This window comes from Solanum dulcamara, chromosome 3 (genome assembly GCF_947179165.1).
Source record: "Solanum dulcamara chromosome 3, daSolDulc1.2, whole genome shotgun sequence".
Classification (NCBI taxonomy): domain Eukaryota; kingdom Viridiplantae; phylum Streptophyta; class Magnoliopsida; order Solanales; family Solanaceae; genus Solanum; species Solanum dulcamara.
In genome coordinates, this window is record NC_077239.1 from 22594634 (window position 1) to 22612005 (window position 17372).

General features: G+C 37.0%; 1 pseudogene; it reads right to left on the minus strand.

Moving 5' to 3' along the window:
• Nucleotides 1-13740: 13740 nt before the first annotated feature.
• Nucleotides 13741-13860, minus strand: LOC129883831 (5S ribosomal RNA; annotated as a pseudogene).
• Between the last annotated feature and the right edge of the window lie 3512 nt (nucleotides 13861-17372).

The window sequence follows — 17372 nt, forward strand, 5'->3', positions numbered from 1 at the left end:
CAGTTCTGACACGGATCTACAAGATCCATCCCGGGTATATTCCGTTTCATCTTTTATTTCTTGGAAAATTTTAAGATTCATAGATGTCTACTCATTTTTAGCCTGCTAGAATTGCATTTTTTTTTACTAAAGTGTGCTTATATTGTAGCTTGTGTTCACATAATTATGTTCAAATTATCTGCATATGTGAGTATGAAGGTTTGACCGTAACTTTTGCCATTTTTGGAATGTTCAAGTGTTTGGCTCGACATTTGGCTTCAAAAATGTTTGACAGATTCTGTTGATTTTGATACATAATTTGATGTTAGTAGATGTCACTTCTCTTTAAATTAATTATGTGTAGTTTGATTTTAGTGGTCATGATGATTTTAGTATGCATAATCACACTCTAATTCATTCAATTCTTTGCCTTCTTGATGTTCCTTAGTAAAATTCAAATTTAGTTTTGTTAAGTTTTAATCTAGATATCTGTTTGATTAGTTAATTGATAAATGATATCGTATTTTCTCGATTGGATTTAGAAAAGGTTTAGTGTTTCACTGATTATGACATAATTTGTTGATTGAAATGCTTGATTATTGGGAAATAATTTTATTAATTAATATTTTCTTAATTTGCTAGCATGTAGTAATTATTTTGGCTTTTAGCATAATTAATCTTGCCCCCTTTATTAAACTTTAAATAAAGTTAGTACCCCACTACATTAAAATAAAGTTAGTACCCCACTATTTTAAAATAAAGTTTAAAGTAATTTGGTTACTTTAATTATTTGGAGGGATGATTACATGTCTACTACTTACGTAATAGGCTTTGGTCTTAAATTTCAGCTTTCCTTATTTTCAAGTAAGTTACTATTGCCTTAAATAATGATTTAAACATATTCTTATTTTTGGATTTTTATGGTAGTCTTTGTTTATTTTTTTTTTGTGTTTTAATTTAGTCTTTATTCGTTTAAGGAAATATTTCTTTTACATTTATTGATAAGGGCTCTCTGGCCATAATTTTAGGTCTTTGCTTAGTTGTGTTTTTTGACTTTTTCACCAATTTTTGAATTATTTGACCAAACCAATAATTGATTTGGTTGTTGAAATTTTGGACAGATTTATTGTTGAAAAATTGCTTGATTTTTTTATTGAAATTTGGAGATTCCATGGTGAATTTTGGCTCCTCTTATTGACTATTTTGGGAGGAAAATCTGACTAAAAATAGTGGATTTATTGCTTCATGATTGTTTTGATCATTATAAATGAGGCAACATCTTCTCTTTAAAAGCGATATACACAAAAGACACACAAACACTCACAAACAGAGAGAAGAACATACACACAAAGAACAACACAAGAACACAAACACAGAGAGTAGTGAAAGAAATGAAAAGAAGATATTTTTACTTTATATTTTTTTACACCAAAATGAAAACAAAAACAAAAGAAAAGTTTTTTTTCATACTTTATATTCTGTTTCTAGTTCTTGGTATCGCTGTTCAGATTTTTATTTGTTTATTCCTCCTAACTGAAAATATCCAGGTTAGTCCCAACTTTTCTTTACATGTATGAATTTATTATTTTTGAAATGTATTCTTATCTTTATTTGATTGCTTTGTTAAGGTAAAATTGTAGAATTGTGGTATACCTCTATATTATTAGTGGACTGCTTGTATTTGTTTTTATGGTTTAGCAGGGTTTGAACTTCAAAGTTCAAGACATGAAGAGTTGCGAACGAAAGTTTAAGATGCGGTTATTTCCTTTACATCTTTTATATTATTTTATTCACTAACCTTTTTATTTTAGTTTGTAATAATCTTGTAAACTCTACTTTGCATCTTAATAAATAATTGAGGATCGCCTAAGGGGAGGGAAATCTATGTGCTACTTGTATTTATTTTTAGGTTGTCCTGATCTACGTGTGTGTCGGATAAATATGGGATTAACTGATCGTAGTTATTAAAGTCATGATATTTCATCATTTAGACTTAAATAATAATTTATATGTGATTTAATATACTTTGTTTATAAGCATTCACTTAACTGTCTATCATGCATCTTTAAAATAGAATAAATCTAACTTTAAATGACCTAAACATATATTAATGAACTGTTAAATCCTTATATGTTCTTTGTTTTTCCAAATTCTATGTTTTTTTTCCTAAAACGAGACAATCAGTTGTAGTTACATTATTAGTTTTCACGTACATAAAATTGATAAATTTTATTAATACGTTAATTTATATAAAAGATCATGTCTTTAATATCTACTTACCTTAACATACGCAGCATATTAAGCATATTAGTAAGCAAGTTTGTAGGAATTTTTCAATATTTCGATGTGTCTTAGATAGAAGTCATGCCTATAGACTATTTATATAAATATTTTAGTAGTTGCTTGAAAACTAGATATCATGTCTACAGGGTTGACGCATTTTAGCATACTAAGTAATTACAAACCATGCCTATAGGGTTGACATACTATATTATAATATCAAAAATCACACCCCCTCAAGTGTCATGTAATATTTTCAGCATGATAAAAAAATTTATTATCTTAATATGTTTCATCATATTGTTGGGGTATAGAAATCGTGTATATTGGTTTAAACTAATACTTTGATATATCATGTGAGTAAAATGCCATATTCATAAAATTCCATATTTTTCAGCATGTTATCACATAGAAATCATGCCTATAAGATTTTCATAAATATTTTTAACATGTTACATTACCTAGAAATCATGTTCATAGGTTTTAATAATAATTTCAGCATGTCATTTAGATATAAAAATTATATCTAAGAATGTTGTTTTATGTTAGAAATCATGCTCGTAGATTAAAATTGACCTTGCCGGTTAAAATCATATCCCATACAATGCGATGCTATATTAATCTAGAAATCATGCCCATAGGTTTTAATGATAATTTCTCAACATGTTAAATTATAGAAATCATGCCTATATAATTTTAATAAGTGTTTATCTTAATACAAACCATGCTTATAGATTTTTAATAAGTTTTCATTCTTTATTTTTTATTAGAGAATATACCTATAAAATTTTAATAGATTAATTATGGATCATGCCTATATTACTCGCTATAAATTTCAACATGTTACTAATTCGAAACCATGTTCATAGAATTTTATTAAGGTTTTTAGTTAATAATTCAATTTGTCAAGAATTCCTTTCTCTTATTACGACTAATCTAGTTTTTGCATTACTCTCTTACATTTGTGTGAGGTCTGTCATGGTTTAAAGATTGGAATGTGTCATACTAGGGTAAGGTAGGGGAAAATGTCTTTGAAGGACCCTTTTTGCGAACTCGATGACTCCTAATTGTATATATGAGTTAGGATCAATTTCTAATTATTTAAAGAGTGTTAGACGCGATGTAGGATCATAAGGGATCTCTAACACCTAGCCGAGTCCAAAGAATTTCTATCGGCTAAGTTTTTTGTATGAGTCCGAAATAGGGTCAACTTCAAACATCCATATCTCCTAGTATATAACACATTAGGTGTCCCATTATCTATCAAATTAAAGGTCTTTGAGTCTTCTTTCCAACGCTACCAAGATTGTATTATTTGGAGTTAGGAGTAAAACGTTATATCCTCATAACCAGAAGGGTGTGCGCCAAGTCCACGACACCTTGGCTCAAATTTTAATTTTGGAAAAAAATGAACTATGGGGGAACACCCCCGCATCGCTGACTTGTTCCCAATTAGTTCAAAATTTAGCGAAAATTTCTAGTTTCAAGTAAGGTCAACTTGGATAATTCCTTGAACATATATAGACGAACTTGACGCGTTTTGTGGTTATTCTTGCAGTCTTTTGCCTCCCCAAAACCCTAAACTTTGAATGCCTTTGACGGAGATGGGAGGGGGTAACTTTGAGATAACCTCAATCTTTGCTAGATCTACCTCAATGCCTTTGTTTGAAATTTTGTGACCGAGAACTATGCCCTCTTTCACCATACAGTGACACTTCTCCCAATTGAGCACAAGGTTGCACTCTTCATACCTTTTTAGTACCTCTTGGAGATGAGACAAACAATCATCGAATGAGTTACCAACCACTGAAAAATAATCATGAAAACTTCAATTGTGTCTCCCACCAAGTCTGAAAAGATAGACACCATACAATGTTGGAAAGTCGCTGGTGTATTACACAATCCAATGACATCCTTTTGAAAATGAATGTCCCATATGGAGATGTGAAAGTGGTTTTCTATTGGCCTTTGAGTACTATAGAGATCCGATTGTAGCCCAAATATCTATCAAGAAAATAGTACCATCCTTTGTCAGCGAGATGGTCGAGCATCTGTGTTACACCCCATACTTTGGTACCTTAGAACGCTTTTTAAGCTTCTTAAGTTTCTGAAGAGGCTCTTAAGTTTCTTATAAGTCGTCATGTGAGTCGGATAATCTATAATTCTATCAAACGACTCTAAGGAGGGGAGAATGAGATATCCCAATAATAAGGAAGATTGGAAATAGGGTTATAAGAATCTGGAAGGAGTTGGAGGCCAAGTAATGGGTCGTAGGACTCGAATTACTCACGTACGCCACCAACTTGGTCGTCTTACATAACTAAGCTACTGAGTGCACGTCGAGCTTAAGTAGCAAAGGATACTTAGGCTCTTAAAATGAGATGAGATTATGAACCCACGGAAGAGAAATAAGGAGACATAGCACATACTTGAAACAAGTAGGTGATTCACCTAATTGGACTAAGTAGGTGATGCAACTACTTGAGGTGAGTCCCACGCTGCCGTGTAGCGGCTTTGGATTGGATGTATAGATGAGGTGGCGCCATAGGAGGATGCCACATGTCACCCCTAGGGGGATGCCATGTGTAAACTCCTAAGTACATGTATATATATGTGTCTTAAGGATGAATTTCTCACAAAACAGCCTTGAACTTACAGGAAAAGAATAGAGAACCCTAGGAGGCTAAGAGAGAGGGGCGACGGCTTAGCCAAAGTGAAAGGTAGGCCCTAATTTCGTTCCGTGAATTAATTATCTAGGGTATACCACGATGATATGAAGGTGTTAATAGTGTAAATTTATGGTTTGGAGCAGCACAAAACGGATAGCAAACAGCCAAAATGTTTTAGCCGCAATTAAGGAACTTCCGAGGCGAGTTTTGATAAGCTTTGGCCAATTTCGGGTAAGGTAAGGGTTTTTATTTCAATTTGAAGTTTACGGTGTTATTATGGAGTGTATTAAAAGTATTATATGTGGCTTGAATTATAACAATTTCACAAGGATGCTTGACATTAGAAACAAACTAAACTAAGGCCATCATAGTTAAATCGAATGTCGAGTAGGGTGTTATGGATGTTGTGCTGGGCTTACATGTGCTTTTATTGTGTGTTTCAAGGATGGAAAACGTTCCAAAAGGTGTGTGGGAGCTTCTGGTTGCAGCCACACGACCCTCCATTCCATATGATTAAAGGTTTTATGAAATAACAACTAAAAACCCTCTTTTGGTATCGTAGTTTTGAGCGGACTGTTTAGGACTTATTTGGTGTGATGTTGAGGTGGTATAATTGTTTATTGGATGCTGGTTGTTGTTTTTCATTGGATTTACTAATTGAAAACGTAATTGGAAGTTCGGATAGGGCAAGTTATAAAGGAGATGCTGCCCGAATTTCGTTAACTTCTTAACTAACTAATAGACTCATCGAGACTAGTCAAGAAAGGCGAATAAGGAATTGATTCCTATGGGTGCTTAGTTGTGGATTTAGAACCTGGAAAGTTAAAGATTATTAATGTTAGTACTACCTTCTTGTTAAATAGGTTCAGAAGGTGATGAGGCAAGAGTGGTTATGATTACTCTATAAAAGGTATGTAAGGCTATCCCTTCTTTTCTTTTGGCATGTCGTAGATATAAGTTATGAATGGTTTGTATATGAAACATGGGGATAATTTCATTTGTAAAGCTCAGAGTACAGTTCATAATTCTTATCCACTTCGTGATGGTAGAACGCCTGTAATAGTTGAGCTATTGCCTTTTTAAGGCTTTTATATGATAGAAGGTAATATATGTAGAGCCTATTACTCCTTTCCTTTGGGATGTCTATGAGTGTGGATGTAGTTCTAGTTGTAAGCTCCAAGTATAACACGTGACCCGTGTTCACTTCTAAATGTTAAGGCTCTTAAGATAGTTAAGTTATCACCCTCGAGCCTTCTATATGTAAAGACATGATCCATGACTCTTAGTCACGTCTGAATGTAAATTTCTTGAAGTAGTTGAAATACTACCCTCGAGTCTCTATATGATGAATACTAATTTAATGTATAAGCTCTTATTCCTAAGGATGCTACGATGACACTTATCTCTAATTCTATAAGTTGTGTAGCATTATCTTAATAAAAGTCTATGATTCCTGAGACTCCGTTGATATGGCCCCTAATGGCATTTAGAGGATACTTGAGATGGTGATCATTTTGATCCTCAAATGATAGTTCATGACGATTGTTATACCGAGTCTCAAATGATGAGCTAATTACATATGGTGACTCACTACTCTACTCATGCATGCTGTTAATACATCTTCCACCGAGTCCCCTGAAGGGCCGAGTATGACCAAGTTTCATAAAAGGCCGGGTACGATATATGATGATATAGGCATTCATCAAGTCCCATAAAGGATCGGGTATGATATTTGATGATATGAGCATTCACCGAGTCCCATAAAGGTCTGGCTACGACCGAGTCCCATTAAGGGCCGGGTATGATATATGATGGTATGATTATTATGATAGTATGATTATTTACCGAGTCCCTCAATAGAAGGTCGGGTATGGCACATACATGCATATGATGACCTAATGGAATATTTGTGGCACCGAGTCCCACAGTAGGTCGGATACGGTATGGGAGGATGATATACATGCCCTCATTTTATAAGATATAGGTGTAGTGACTTATTAAATTCTATACTTGTTTCCTGTATCCCTAATTCTATTGTAATCTCACTTATGCTGTGTTATGCTTTCTATACTCAGTACATGTATCATACTGACCCTTCCTTTCTCCGGGGGGCTGCATTTCATGCTAGTAGGTACAGACGCACGCTTTGGGGATCCGTCAGCGTAGGGGTTCCACTCAGCAGTTCAGAAGCGCTCTATAGTGCCAGAGCCTAGTTTTGGTATTAACCCTCGATGTATATATTTGTTTGCTCAGGGGTACAGTGGGGGCCTTATCCCACCTTATGTTACTATTACTATTCTTAGAGGTCTATAGATATATGTATGTGGGTTATGTGTGAGTTTTGTTCGATTATGGTTGTACGATGAGTTGTAAACGTTATGATGCTATTGCAGCCTTGTCGGCTTGCTTTTCCTTTCATGACATGATGCAAATGAAAGAGGCTACATGTGTATGAAAATTTTATCACCCATTAGGGTTCATATGTATAGTTCTTATATCTGATAGTTCTGTATACGGGGGTCCAGGTCAGACCCCAATCGCGGCCTATGGGGTTGGGTCATGACAAAATTGGTATCAAAGCACTTTTTCCTTGGAGTGTCTACATACCGTGTCTAGTAAAGTCTTGTTTATCAGTGTGTTGTGCACCACATTTATAAAAAGGAGGCTACATGATATTTAGGATGTTATCTTTATTTCATATCTAAGATCGTGCGATAGAGCCGAGTCGTAGGGAATGAAATTCCTTATACTAACCTTTGACTTCAGCAAGTGACTGATGATAATTAAAGTTTCTAAGCACACAGGTAAGCAATGGCATGAAGGATATATGTCAGGTAAAGTATTGAAGTACGCTTGAAATGTAAAGTTGAAATTGAAAGGAAAGGTAGACAAAAAAGTGTAACAGGTGCAGTTAAGTTGGACATATGAGGTAAGTCTATCATGTTATACTATTATTGATATTGGGCACCTTGTGTGGCTGCAATATGACATGATATGACTATATATGTTGGCCCTGTGAGGCATTGTTGGCATTTTCTGCGTGCAGGTGTTGAGATGGTAAGAAATATAGAGGAAACTCTGCCTAAATTTTCCTAGAAATAAAAGGAGAAAGAGATACAAGGTTGTAGTATGTCTTGCCTATAATAAGGAGGAGATTTGACTAAACTACGAGTATGGATGACCTCGAGAAATGAGTTAACTGCTGAAGTGATGGCAATAAAAACTAGGAGGTCGATACTGGTATGGTAAAACGAAGTTGGAAAAGACTTGTGATCCTAAGAAGATGATTTAGAGATAACTCCTAGATCTAGATAGAATGACATATTAAGGCACCGACTGAGTTGATACACCGGGATAAACGGTGATGAGTTAATTATTGATTGGGATGAATGGAATGTGGCTTTAAATGCACGGCTACATTACGGATATTACTCGAGTACCAATGTCCAAACTAGAGTTGGTACGGTATATTGAGGATTCTAATGTTACACCCTGCACTTTTGAACTTTGAGACGTGTTCCTAACCTTCTTGAGAATGGCCGTGAGACCTATACTGTCCACACACATCAACCATGTTACACCCTACACTTTTGAACCTTGAAACGTGTTCCTATCCCTTTTGAAAATGTCCATGAGACCCCTACTATCCACACACATCGAACAACCCTAAGGAAAGAAGAATGCGACACCCCACAGTTAGAAGGTTGGAAATAGAGTCATAAGAATCCAACAAGAGTTGGAGGCCAAAAACTGAGTCGTAGGACGCGATTCACCTACATAAGCTACTAATTTAGAAGTCTTATACAGTTGAGCTACTTAAGCACATACCAAGCTTACGTAGCAGGGATTACATAGGCTCTTAAAATAAGATGAGATTACGAACCCACGCGGAAGAGGGGAGAACGACACGTGGCAACAAGAGGAGGTGCCATGTGGCAGCATGGGAGGGTTCCACATGGAATAAGGTGACCCACCTGCTTGGGGTCAAGTAGGTGACCCACTACTTGGGGGTGGGCCCCACTAAAGACACGTGGCAGCCTAGGGGGCATGACATGGATACGTGGCCTAATAGGGGCTGGACATGTGGCATCCTATGGGGATGCCATGTGTCACCTTCTAGGTCAGCCTACATATACTTTTTTTGTGACTCTTAAGTCATTTCTTATCCAAAAAACTTCAGCAAAAAAAAAATGAAAAGGAACCCTAAAGCTAAGAGAAAAGGGTGGCGGCTAAGGGAGAAAAAAGGTAGATTTTCCGATTTTGTTTTATGAATTAATTATCTAGGGTATACCATGATGATATTAGGGTATTAATAGTATATATTTATGTTTTGTATCAGCACCAAATGGATAACAAGCAGTTTACGCAATTTCAGCACATTTAGAGAAGTTCCGAGGCGAGTTTTAGCCAATTTCGGGTAAGGTAATGTTTCTCTTTTCAATTTGTACTTTATGGGGTTGTTATGAAGTGTATTATACACCTTATACATGGCTTTAAGTATAAAAAATCCCTGGAAATGCCCGACATTCCAAACAATCTATATTGAAGTCGTCATAGCTAAATTGAAGTCGAATAGTGCATTGTGTTTGTGGTGTGTGGATGATGGTGGTGTGGTGGTTTGTTAAGGTGATGGAATATGGTTTAAATAGGGCGTGGGTGCTTCTGGTTGCAGCCACACGACCCTCCACTTTGCGTAGTTAAAGGCTTTATGAAAAAGAGACTAAAAACCCTATTTTGATATCGTAGTTTTGTACGAGTTGTTAGGGGTTGTATTTTGTAATATAGAGGCGAGTTCATTGTATATATTAGTGTGATTGTTGACACCATGGCCGAGTTGGAATCTTGATCACTTTTGGATGTCAAGACTCTTAAAGTAGATAAACTCTTATTCCTCGAGTCTTCTATGTGACTGTATAGTGATTGATTAGACAAAACTCTTCTTTTAAAAAAAAAGAGCTTTGAGATAACCAATGGTCAGACTTCTATAAGATATTTCACATTGGTATATGTCTCAGATTTACAAAACTCCTTTTTACATAGTCCTTAGTGACATTTAGAGGGTATACATTAGATACTTCCTACCCTGATCTCCAAGTGATGGTTCGCTTGATGAGTTCATTGAGTCTCAGATAATGATTTAAACTATGTTTTGTTTCCCACTACTCTACTTGTGTATATTGTAACACTTCTTCTCCGAGTCCCGGGCCGGTTATTGGACTTGTGCATAATCCTACTGCATTGTTCATCGCGCCATCACTAGAGGGCCATGTACGTATGTATATATGTGATGATGTGATGATGTGTTATAATAAGGAGGTGATGGTTCTACAGATATGATTCACGGGATCCCTGATAGGGCTGGCTATATTGAAAATTTGAGCATGCATGATTTTACTTTCCCAGGTATAGGTTTGTGATTTGATATTTTATCCCCTGCTTCTCTATTTTAGATATGCCTCCAGTGGTATTGTGTTATGTTTTACATACTCAGTACATATGTCGTATTGACCCCCTTTTCTTAGAGGGGCTGCATTTCATGCCCGCAGGTACAAATACAGGTGTTGGGAATCTGTTAGCTTTGGATTCTGTTCAGCTCAGCTGGAAGAGGCTCTATTATATCGGTGCCTAGTTTTCGGCACTAGCTGTTGATGTATAGTATTATTTTGTTATTCAGGGGTACGATAGTGGCCCTATCCCACCATATGTTGTCACTAATATTGTTAGAGTTCTGCAGACATATATATGTAAGTTGTGTATGTCAGTTGGTTCAGCTGGGTCTACATAATGTATGGTACATGTTATTATGTTATGGAACCCTTGTCGGCTTACGTTCCCTTTCATGATGTGATCCAAATGAAAAAGGCTACCGGTTTATAAAAATATTATCACCCAATAGGGTTCTGTTGTATGGTATTATGTTAATTACAGTTCGACTTGACCACAATTGATAGACACGTATATAGGGGTCCAGATCAGACCCTAGTCGCGGCCTACAGAGTTGGGTCATGACAAAAGTGGTATCAGAGCAGTTCGTCCTTGGATTGTCTGTAGACCGTGTCTAGTAAAGTCCTTATTATAGATGTTTTTTGCGCCACATCTATAAACATGAAGCTATAGGACATTTAGGATGTTATATTTCTTTCATATCTGAGATCGTGCTATAGATCCGAGTCATAGGAAACCTTCTTATACTAACGTTGGCTTTTAACAGAAGGAAAACATCAATAGAAGGAAGTAATTGATGACATGGGAAGTTACGAAGCATGTAGGTAAGTAAAGGCATGAGAGATATCTGGTGGGTAAGGTATTGACATATGATTGAAATATAAAGGCGAAACCTAAAAGGAAAGTAGACAGGAAAGGGCAACAAATGTAGTTCAAAGTTGGACATACGAGGTAAGTCCATTATTTTCATACTATTGTTGATATTGAAAGCCCTGTGTGGATGCGATATGAGATGGTATTGGAAGCCCTGTATAGCTGTGATATGATATAAATATATATATGTGTTGGCCCTGTGAGGCATTATTGATATTTTCTGCGTGCAGGTTTGGGATAGTAAGAAATATAGAGGAAACTCTGCCAAAGTTTTCCCAGGACAAGAAAAGGGAATGAAACATAGATTCTTAAGATGTCTTGGAAATTGATACCAAGTACCCCTATTATGTTTAACTAAACATGTAAGAGGTACCCTTCATGTCGTCGATAAGGGGCATCATTTCTACTTGGAGAAATTTATTTCAGAGAAACAAAAGCCTACCTGAGCAGTAAAGTTCAGACTACGGTACCTCTAGCCGTATTTGTGTGGTAGGAAAAAAAACAAAAAAAAAGCTCAGTAGAAAGGTAAGATGTCCCGCGATCGAATTTCACTTTTTGTGAAAAGTACCAAGCCCCCAACTCCCAGTTGTAATTAGATACGTTGTTCATGACTCTAGGATAAGTGCAGAGACCATGTGGGTCAAGGGTTAAGAAGTACTGTGATGTTTAAGGGATTTTAGTTTCTTCCAATGACGGTGGGAAAATGGTTTATGATAACAGTTTATTAGTTCCCCACCAACTAACTGGAGAAAGAACTTCTAACAAAAGCACCCCAGAGAGATGTCATGAACTGAATATGAGTAGGAACTAAAAGGGGAATATGTAGGTACGAATATAAACGTTTGGTATAACCATACGAGGATAAAGTAAGACCAATAGTAAGGTGCACTTGGTAGGTGTTGAATAAGTTGAAAGCCTGTGTTCGATACACAGTAAGGACAAGGGGCACAATATATAAAGGAACGATGCGTGTACACAACGTCGCCCCAAAAATAATGGAATTCTTAAAAAACAAAGACGGCGAACTTAAGAAATAAATGGCACAACTTTTATTCACCCCAAGAAACAAAGGACATAGGTTGGGAGAAAGATACTACTCCGAGAGAACCTTGGACAATCATGGTTGGAATACAATTGTTGCCTAGTTAAAAGTTGCAACGACTACTAGTGGGTATTAACCTTTCATAAGGAAAAGTCGAAGGTGTCCTTGGATGAGTTGTTTCCTGGGTCACATTATTCAAGTACCGATTAGTAGATGAGACATCACATTAGAAAGGGAAAGGTTCTCATCGCTTCGTAATTCAACCAACGTTCTGTATGTGGATAAGCAGGTTATAAAATATGTAGAGAAACGGGGATAGGATATAGTACCAGGCAGATTGGGGAAAGAGATCGGATGGATTTGAGACTGGACATAGAGATGTAGAACAAGGTATCAACAGATAAAGGTATACGTACCCTCTATAGGGGGGAAGTTAATGAGAAAACTGCAAGGGTAAGATGAAGGCAATTGAGATGGCAACATATTTGAGATGGATGCTTAAACTTTAATAAGATCCCTTGCTGAAATAAGTTAGGAAGATATGGAAGTCGTCGATAATTGGATAGAAGTCAGAATGCTATGTAAGGTAGTGATAAGAAGTTTTAACAATACCTTGAATGACATAACGCTAGAAGGTGAGTGCGTATAAAAAGAAAAGGGCATAGAAATGAAAGGATATCGAATAACTCAAGAGACGCTATTGAGGATAATGACATCATGCTAGACCAAAAGCCAAAATGATGGCTACAGAGTTGGTCGCAAAGGATGTTACGACAGATGCATAACCAAGGATAAGGAATGTAGGGTTGTAAAACAACCGCTGCACTGTGAAGTTATTAGGAGAATAAGTGGTATCCCTTTGGAATTAAGATATTATTATGACCAAGTTTGAAACGATGATAAGCACCTTCTAATTGTGTTAAAGTCTCACACGTAGGTAATTTAAGGTATAGGTAAGATGCATTATACTAGATATGTTATAAAAGACGTATATGCCTTTGGAAGGCTGAAAATAAACAAACAATGGCATGGCTACACCTTAAAGGGGGGAAGTGGATATGAGACATACAAGTATGAGGTAAATCCAACCGACACTACAACGTGTTAATGTGAACACTTAAAACTTCAAAGGAAATCCCATGCTGGAACGAGCTAGCAAGATCTAAAAGCCAGCCATAATGGATAGAAACCATGATATCTAAGACCATACGGGAAACCATTAGCAGAGACCCTAATAAATGGGTGTTTATGAAAAGGGGTGAATACAATAGGAGAAGTTAAATCAAATGACCAAAAAGGGACATGGTCATGGTAGAACTAAAGATCTACCCTTATACCAGTTGCAAGATAACAGGAAAAAGGACAGGGTGAAACATAAAGACTAGTAAGACGATGCTAAGGTAAATCTTGGACTAAGTTTAGTGCCTTGCACATTATTGCAGGGATTGCAATGAAACGCGACACGAAGACTTCCTAGGGAGGTCACCCATCCTAGTATTACTCTCGTCCAAGCATGCTTAACTTCAAAATTCTGATAGACCTTAGTGCGTCAGTACTGGTATGATCGCGTGAGATGGAAGAATCTGAACTAGCGATGGAGGAACGACATAAAATTATGTACCTAGAGTATTATAAGTTACGTTAAGAGAATTGTAAAAAGGGCTTGAGCAACACAAGCAGGATTAGCTGATTACTAACCGATGGCGCACTTGTATGCCACAGTTCTTCAATGTAGCACCAGTTAATGATAGGCAAACCAAAGAACGGCTATACGGGCCAATGGGTAAGGGAATTTCGACACCACTTGGTAACCACCTCTGCGGGATAAAAAGCAAAACCCAAAAGGTAAGGGTACCAGTTGATGCCATTTAAAGAAGGCAAGAAGTAATACATAAGGTCAAAGATTCCACAATATGACCTTGGCTATAGGACTCACTTCACACTCCATGGATAGATGACTCTGGAGGGAATATTACCAACAGAATAACAATATTAGCCTATGCTCCTTTAATCAAAGGCTGCCTACTCAGCCGAGAAGGTGTAAAATTATAGGATAAAGAGGGTAGGACCTTACGGAGTCCCCATACCTACTATCCCAGACGAAGGAGCCCAAGTTACAATTAACTACCGAAGGTCTGTCCGCGAAGAAACAGAAAAGACAAATAAGCCTTCGTATACTACTTTACCCTCAGACTGACGGATAGACTAGGTCTACTAGCTACATGGTAGATGATATGTTGTGGGCCTATGCGGTTGTCCCCAAAGGTGGCTCAGACAATTGCCTACAACCTATTAGGAGTACTTATGATATTAACTATCGTTCTAGTATCCGGATAGCCCCATACGAGACTTTGTATGGCAGATAGGGTAGGTCGCCAATTGGTTGGTTTAATGTTAGTAAATCATGACTAATAAGCCCAGATATGGTATACTAAGCAATACAGAATGTAAAGCCTATTCAGGGAAAGTTATTAACCGCTCAAAATCGACAGAAGCTATATGCAGACAATCAGCATCGCTTTTTGGAAATTTAAGTGAGCGATTGGGTGTCTTTGAAGGTGTCGCCCATGGAAGGAGTAATGAGGTTTGACAAGAAGGAAGAAGTTAAGCCCAAGATATATTGGTCTTTACCAAACCATGTGTGGAATAGGCAAAGTTTCCTACAAAGTGGCCCTACTATCTGGTTTAAAAATAGTACCCCTAGTCTTCCACCCACCAGTGTCCCATAATGGTATAAGTAAACCCTTTCGGAATATTCTCCAGGGATAGTGTCAACATAATAAAGGAGTTATACTACGAACAGAAACCTATTGCCACCCTGGATTAATAGGTTAGTAGATCATGGATTAGGACATGACTTCCATCGGGATATTGTGGCAAAACAAAAACCAGAAAGAGGATGACCCGAGAAGTCAAAAGGGAGATAGAGAGAAGATATCCATACTTGTTTGCTATATACCAAAGGTAATATAAACTCCTAACTAAATTAGGAGATGACGATTATACAGAACCCGCAAAATCCTCATAAAACCCTATAAGCCGAGTTAACATTTGAGGATGAATGTTCTAAAAAGGGGAAGGATGTTACACCCCACACTTTTGAACCTTAAAACGTGTTCCTAGAACTCTTGAAAGTAGCCATGAGACCCTTACTATCCACACACATCGAACAACCCTAAGGAAAGAAGAATGCGATACCCCACAGTAGAGAAGGTTGGAAATAGAGTCATAAGAATCCGAAAAGAGTTGGAGGCCAAGAAATGAGTCGTAGGACGCGATTCACCTATGTAAGCTACTAATTTAGAAGTATTATACACTTGATCTACTTAAGCACATACCAATCTTATGTAGCATGGATTACATAGGCTCTTAAAATAAGACGAGATTATGAATCCATGCGGAAGAGGGGAGAACGACACGTGGAAGCAAGAGGAGGTGCCATATGGCAGCATGGGAGGGTGCCATGTGGAAGCAGGTGACCCACCTACTTGGGGGTGGGCCCCACTAAAGACATGTGGCAGCCTAGGGGGCATGTCATGGATACGTGGCCCAATAGAGGCTGCACACGTGGCACCCTATAGGATGCCATGTGTCACCTCCTAGGCCAGCCTACATATACTTATTTTATGACTATTAATTCATTTCTTATCCAAAAACAATTCAGAAAAATAGAAAACAAAAGGAACCCTAAAGCTAAGAGAAAATGGTGGCGACTAAGGAAGGAAAAAGGTAGGTTTTCCAATTTCATTTTGTGAATTAATTATATAGGGTATAGCATGATGATATGAGGGTATTAATAGTATAAATTTATGGTTTGTAGCAGCACCAAATGGATAACAAGCAGTTCGCGCAATTTCAGCATATTTAGAGAAGTTTTGAGGCGACTTTTGGTGAGTTTTAGCCAATTTCGGGTAAGGTAAGGTTTCTCCTTTCAATTTAGAATTTATGGGGTTGTTATGAAGTGTATTATACACCTTATACATGGATTTAAGTATAAAAATATCCATGAAAATGCCCGACGTTCGAAACAATCTATATTGAAGCCGTCATAGCTAGATTGAAATCGAATAGTGCGTTGTGTTTGTGGTGTGTGGCTGCTGTTCGTGTGGTGGTGTGTTAATGTATGGAATATGGTTTAAATATGGTGTGGTTTCTTCTGGTTGCATCCATATGAACCTCCACTTCGCGTAGTTAAAGGTTTTACGAAAAAGAGATGAAAAACCCTATTTTGATATCATAGTTTTGAATGAGTTGTTTGGGGTTGTATTTTGTAATATTGAGGTGATTTCATTGTATATATGATGCTGGTTGTTTTTATAAGTGTGGTTTTTGACACCGTGGATGAGTTGGAATCTCGGGGATGTTGAAGTTATAGAGGAGGTGCTGCCCAAATTCCGTTAACTTCTAGCTAACTAATAGACTAGTCGGGACTAGGCGAGAAAGGCAAATAAAGACGTGGTTCCTATGAGTGGTTGGTGATATAATTACAAGTTGGATAGTCGAAGACTACTAACATTAGTATCACTTTTATGTTAAATAAGTTAAAGGAGTAACGGAGCGAGCTTGAACGCGATTAACCCGTAACAGGTATGTGAAGCTTTCTCTTAGCATGTTTTTGGCATAAGTATGTAAAGCTTGTCTTTTCTCTTCTTTTGGCATGTCTTAGATATAGACTAGGGATGATGTAAGCTTTGGGGTAATTTCGGTCTTAGGTTCTGAATATGAGTTCAGGACTCTTGATCACTTTTGGATGTCAAGACTCTTAAAGTAGATAAACTCTTATTCCTCGAGTCTTCTATGTCACTGTATAGTGATTGATTAGACAAAACTCGTCTTTTAAAAAAAGGGCTCTGAGATAACCAATGCTCAGACTTTTATAAGATATTTCACACTGGTATATGTCTAAGATTTCCAAAACTCCTTTCTACATAGTCCTTAGTGACATTTAGAGGGTATACGACAGATACTTCCTATCCTGATCTCCAAGTGATGGTTCGCTTGATGACTTTATTGAGTCTCAGATAATGATTTAAACTATATTTTGTTTCCCACTACTCTACTCGTGTATACTGTAACTCTTCTTC